This window comes from Euleptes europaea, chromosome 13 (genome assembly GCF_029931775.1).
Source record: "Euleptes europaea isolate rEulEur1 chromosome 13, rEulEur1.hap1, whole genome shotgun sequence".
Taxonomy (NCBI): Eukaryota; Metazoa; Chordata; class Lepidosauria; order Squamata; family Sphaerodactylidae; genus Euleptes; species Euleptes europaea.
The window spans coordinates 45,548,982-45,555,489 of NC_079324.1; positions in this window are offsets into that span (position 1 = coordinate 45,548,982).

Genomic DNA, 6,508 nt, shown 5'->3' on the forward strand with positions numbered 1-6,508 from the left:
CCACTTTTAATCTGCTTGATAGCTGGAGGGGCCACAATGCCACTTTCCCCAATTTGTTGTCATGGCTAAGCTGAAGCAGTTTCTGCCTGACGTCATCAATTAATGATGTGCCTCTTCCCCCCCTCCAAATTTGGATTAGTCTGCATGTTTCTTTACTGTACTATTACTGCTTGGAATGGCATCCATGAGGTGGTTTCTCCCGGGCTGGCATGGTTGGCTTGATGCAGTAATGCTCCGCACGGCATTCTTGTGAGTTGTGCTAGTAGTTTCCACATCAGAGCCAGTACCTGCCGCAAAGATGGCATGAGAAAACTCTTCATGTGGTGTGTCTGACCTGCGCAGGAGGAGGAGCCACACAGGGAGGTCATTTCATGCAGCTGTAGTGTCATAAGTGTGTGGACCAGCTTTAAGAAAAGAGCCTGCAGACAGTTGCAAAGAATTTACTGCAAAGACAGGAGTTTTGCCTTCTGTGTAATGTAACAGTGATGGCTTTCTGAAATGAAATTTATAAGGCTAAGATTGTCTTGGAATATCCGATAGATCTATAGATAGAAAAGATGTGTCAGCATCTGTGACTCTTGATGCCTGAATTGTTCAGGTTGTTTGAGGAAAGTACGAGTGTTGCCTATAACACAATGCAAAGGAGGTGTTGGGGGGTGCAAACCAGGATCCCAAGAGGCCAGCATAGAAGAGCCTTTTTATTTTTAAGGCAGTCGTGGAGTCTAGCTTCTTGGCATTGTTCACTTCTTCCAACAGGGGGAGGATCAGTGCAAATTCCAATTTAGACTTTTAAAAATATCAAATTAAATGATTGGAGATTATGCAGTGATGCATAGTATTTCTGTAGAGGTTGCAGTTCTAGGTACAGCAGAGACTGTTGGAACAGGAAATGGGAGGAAGAACAGAGTTTTTCTGTATTTTCCATTAATGCAGGGTTGTTGTTTTTAATTGTTGTTTGGAGGGAAACGGGATTGCATTACACACTGATGGCTGTGTGGTTTTCTGGTACAAGTAGATGGCGAGAACAAAGTCTGATATTCTGCAGTTCATAACGACAGGTGCCAAGAGGTTCTGATACGGGTTTTTGGGGTCTGTGATGTACAGTGTGAATAAACGCTTGCAGCTCTTAGTCTTTTTTGATGAATGAAGCACTTTTTTATTAATATTTTTCTTTGTATGTAAAGCAGGAAACTATCTCCACATAGCTGTATATAACCATTACTTTCCTAAAGAGGAGCAAAGTTGCTCCTTTATATTTTTCATTTTTTTGTCAAAGCAAGACGTAAATACTTTAGAATTGTTAAATATATAAATAAAAGTAAATAAAAGTTTAGAGTTTTGCATGGGAGCATTTGCTGACCTGCTTCCTACTTTTGATTTGCCCTTTCTAGGGTCAGAAAACCCATCTGGTGTTCCGTGACAGTGTGTGCTCTTGGTAACATTACTGCCTGCTTCCCTATAAGTTCCATGCCTTTGGCAGTAGTAGCACAGAATGCCCAGGGTGGGGTGCTTGCTGCCTTTAAAAGCCAAGTGATCCACTGTGGCTTTCTGGTATAAGAAGCCCCACTGTTCATTTTTTGCTTAAGAACCGGAAAGCATTTTGATTCTTCAAATCTCTCTGTCCCTTTTAGGGGCCATTACATTTAAAAGTTGATCCAAAGGTTTTTTTCAATTCCAAACAGCCCAAAAGTATACGGGGAGGGCAAGTACAGTTTCTGACAGCTTAAATCCTGCTTCACTGCAGTGTAAAATTCCTACCTCTGAAGCTGTTGTTTAGGCCTTTTTTGTTTACACGTGCAGGAAATTGAGAATAAGGCAGTAGAATGCTGCAATGATGGAACGAACTTCATCATTTTAGACTGTAAATGAGAGTATTACATAGGAGTGATCTCCTGTGTACAAAGCTCCCTGTAAATAGAATACAGCCACATCAGGTGACTAGCAGGGGTAGAAGCTGTCTCCCTGCTGTGCTGATTTTCTGTTTGCATCTAGTTTTTTTAATGTGAGTAACATTAAAAGATGGGATCCATCATATAGTCTATTCTACCATCTCATAGTCTTGCAATTCAAAACGTGCAATACAAGTGTATATGAAGAGATGCTGTTGGAGAGGTGATATTTGCTGCTGTAAGCAATCCTTCCTGTGTTCCCACTTTCTCGCTATAAGCGTTTTTTGGATTATGTGCAGCTACATATCTCCGAATAAGCCTGGAGTTCTTCCTAACCACTTCCCTTTCAACTACTATCTTTTGGCAGGAATCTCCAAGCTTAAGGTCCCCCTTCTTTCCCTCCACTCTAGTGCTGTAGAAAGCACTTCTAGTCTGCCAGTGTCAGATGTGCTACAAGTCTTTAGGTGACTCCATGAGAACATTTGTGGTATAGAAAGCCTTGCATCAAGAACCAATGATATATATTCTCTGGTCATGTGTGGTGAAGCTACTCTTACCAGCTCCCCCCCCCCCCCCACACACAGTTTTTTTCAGGAGCAGGTAATCTCACTGTAGAGCTGGATGGACTGGCTATACACCAAGTGAGTAATCACACGTTTTTAGGAACCTTTGGCCCTGCTGACTTTTGGAATTGCAAATTGAAATGGTAGCATAAACTTAAATCTGTTTGTGACATTTCATCACTTCTTTTTTAAAAGTACTTGTAAAATTCTAAGCACTGTACAGGAACAAAGACATTCAGGTCCCTGTCCACAGCCTAAATGTTTTGAGCAGAGCATGCTTTCTACTGTGCTAACCAGCTCTGCAAGCAGTTCTCGAGAGTTAGGGTTCACTTTATGTTGCATAAAAGCTTAGATAGTGGTTTTGCTGAGACACTGTGACAAACTTGGAACTGGACATTTGTCCTTGGACTTGCATAGTACGTCCTTCTGTGATGATAGGGACAGGAATTAATAGAATATTGATCTCACACTTTGAACACACAATCTTCTTTTTTCCATTATTAATTTCTGCTTGGTATAAGAGCAGGGAGTATGAAAGCTCAAGATCTCATCCAGGCTACGGTCCTGAGAAGAAGTGAGTGACAGGGAAGGTTAAGATTATTTTCTCTACATATGGGGGCAGCAAATACCAAGCTCATATAGAAAGACTTGTGTTCTCCTCTCCTCCTTGTTTCAAAGGCTTTATTTACAGCTATGTACAGCATGAAACATAGTTTTAAGTGTGCCAAAATCTGTGTGGCAGGCTGTGGATGTCATGGATCCTCAACCATTTTATGGGTTCATTGTTCCTAATCAATGAAATCCGATTTTAGTGCTTTGTTAAAAATTTGGCAGGAGCAGAGGTAGAGGGATGCTGTAGCTGCAAGAATTATCTCCTGGGCCTGCTATGCATTTCCTGAACAGTGTATGTTCAGTGATGAACTGCATCTAGGATGGCCGGCTATACCACACAATAAGGTTATGAAAGAACAAGCTAATAGGTGCAAGAAAGGTTGACATTTCAAGCTAGATTCCAAATTTCCCAGTAAGCTTTGAATAAAAATGTTCTTCCTCAGGATTTGCATAGCTTCTTGCACACTTTAGAGTAAGGCAACAGTGGACTGAATTTATTAGCATCCTCATGGTCTACTAACGTTTACAGAGTTTACAAAGCAAATGTGCATTCTGAAGTCCTCTTAAGGTGTGACTAATCTGTGTTAAGTGGTGATCTTGCTTAACATAAGATTTGCTTTATTAGAATGGCCCAAGGCCTGTCCAGCAATCTTTACAAGAATCCAAACAACAAGGAGGCCCCAGGTACCCTGTTAGTAATTAGGGCATAGACCCGTGTTGGCGAACCTATGGCACGGGTGCCACTTCCGGCACTCGTAGCCCTCTCTGCCGGCACGCGCGGTTCCTCCAAGCCGCTGGCCTTTCCGGCTCTGCCCTGCCCCGGATGGGGGAGGCTGTAGCCCAGGGGTGGGGAACCTCCGACATCATTGGCGGTGGCCCCCGGACTCTCCCACAGAAGCTGCCGCCATTGCTGCCACTGGAGCATGCGTGGCCGGCCAGGTGGGTGGGAGAGCGGGGAACAGAAGCCGAGCGCCCACACTCGGCATGGCCGGCAGCTTCTCCGGCGCCCTCTGTGCGGGTGGAGGGGCGTGGATGGCCGGTGGGTGCGAAGGAGGCGTCCTCTGCCCTACCCTGCTCGCCTCTCACAAGCCTGCCGCCACTGCCACGCCCCACTGAGTGGCAAATCCAAGGCAAAACCTCCCATGCATAAATGGCCTCTTTCTTTTTGTCTCCCTCTGTCCTTTTCTTTCCCTACTTTTCTTTCTCTCCCTTGCTCCATTTCCTTCTCCCTTTCTCTCTCTTTTTCTTTCTTTCTCTCCCTCCCTTCCTTCCCTTTCCTTCTCCCTTCCCTTCTTTCCTTCCTTCCTTCTTTCCCTCCAGCGGCTTCTCCAGCGCCCTCTGGGTCTGTGCGGGCGGAGGGGTGTGCAGTCCTATTCCACCTTTGAAGTGCCCACAAGCCATCCTTCAAACACCTTTCCATTTGTCTGGATATGTAGAGAGAAAACACTAAGGAACTGGTTGCCAATCTCCAGGTACTAGCTGGAGATCTCCTGCTATTACAAGTGATCTCCAACCAATAGAGATCAGTTCCCCTGGAAAAAATTGCCACTTTGGCAATTGGACTCTATGGCACTGAAGTCCTTCCCCAAACCCCGCCCTCCTCAGGCACCACCCCAAAAACCTCCCACTCATGGCGAAGAGGAACTTGGCAACCCTAGCCTCTCCCTCTGGGCCCCCTCTGGGGGTGGTATTCAGGTTATATTGCCGCATTGGCACTTGGCGATAAATAAGTGGGTTTTTGGTTGCAGTTTGGGCACTCGGTCTCTAAAAGGTTCGCCATCACTGGCATAGACCATAGCCTGTTCTGCTGGCCTGCAGTCTAAAGAACATTTACATTTCCTTCTGTCTACCCATGTTGAGTCGCTGTCTAGAAGGGGGCTGCTTTGCTATTACCCACCTAATTCACTTTTTCTTCTTTTTGGAAAAATCTTGTGAGTAATTGTAGCATTCTGCAGTTATACTGGACAAATTCAGTCTCCCATAAAAACCAACAGAAGTACCTCCACTGCCAGATGAAGGCAATTTGGTTTAATGGATCTTACCTACATATCCATTTATTGCACTCTAAACTGAAGTAGGAAAACTTAATAGTACAATTTTCACACTGGGAACGTTTTCAGACACTTGACTTCTACATTATTTATCCAGATGCTACATGCAAAAGGTGCTGGCTTTACGGGAGCCTTCAACGTGTACAGTCAAGGCATGATGAAGACAGTGTTGTGTCTTCATTTCAGAGTTGCCTCCCTGAACAGTTCACTGTTTAATGAACAACTGGATCATCCTTATTGTTCAGAATAGGTCTTTTAACATATGCTAAGAAGAGAAAATTTTAGCCGCACCCACACAGCACAGTCCTAACCCAATGCAATTACATTACACTAAATCTAAGTTAATGTCTGTTTCTTTAAAGAAGGGGGTATGGCCAAATGTGGGAGGGGGTTGGGTCTTCATAGATGTGGATCAAGGAAATGGGGTGATAGGGCTACAAGTCGATATCTGCAGGTTTTTTATTCTTACCATCCCCACATCCAGACATGAAGTAATTTTTGTTTGGAAATGAGTGTGACTTGCTTGCCTCTAAGTCCTGAGTATCGCCGTAAGAAATTATCAAGACCTGAGCACTGTAGCCATATATCACAATTAAGATGTGGGTGCAGGAAGATGGAGCTGCCCAACTAAGTTTATAGAATTGGAAGGGACCACCAGGGTCATCTAGTCCAACTCCCTGCACAATACAAGAAATTCACAACTACCTTACCCCCCACACCCCCAGTGACCTTTACTCCATGCCCAGAAGATGGCAACAAAAACCTTCCAGGATCCCAGGCCAATTTGGCCTGGAAGGAAATTGTTTCCTGACCCCAATGTGGCGATCAGCATTTCCCTGGGCATGTCAGAAAGGGACAGAGAGCCGAGCGCTGACTCATCCCTTCCTGCCCTCGCTCTCATGATCTGCCTAAGTTCACAGAATTAGCATTGCTGTCAGATGGCCATCTGGCCTCTGCTTAAAAACCTCAAAAGTTGGTTCACCAACTTAAACAAAATATTGCTTTCTAGGCAGCAGTTTTAACTTTTGGCGTTGTTTTCTTATTAGAATCACATGTCTTTTCTACCCAACTAAAGTTGCATAATATTTTAGGGTACTTTTCTATCATTGCTAGAGAGAAGAAGATTCAAAGAAGAAGAGTTGGTTTTTACCGTATTCTTCGCTCCACAAGACGCACTTTTTTCCTCCTCAAAAGTGAGGGCAAATGTCTGTGCGTCTTATGGAGTGAATGTGTGTCCCAAGGCCGACGCCCGGTCTCGGGACTAAACCCCGCCCCCTCCGCGGTTCCCACCCTCCCGGGGGTTCCCGGAAGGGGAAGGGAAGAACCCCACTTACCAGGAAGAACCCCACTTACCAGGATCCCCGGAGGAGCGCCGTGGAGGAGCCGGGGCGAC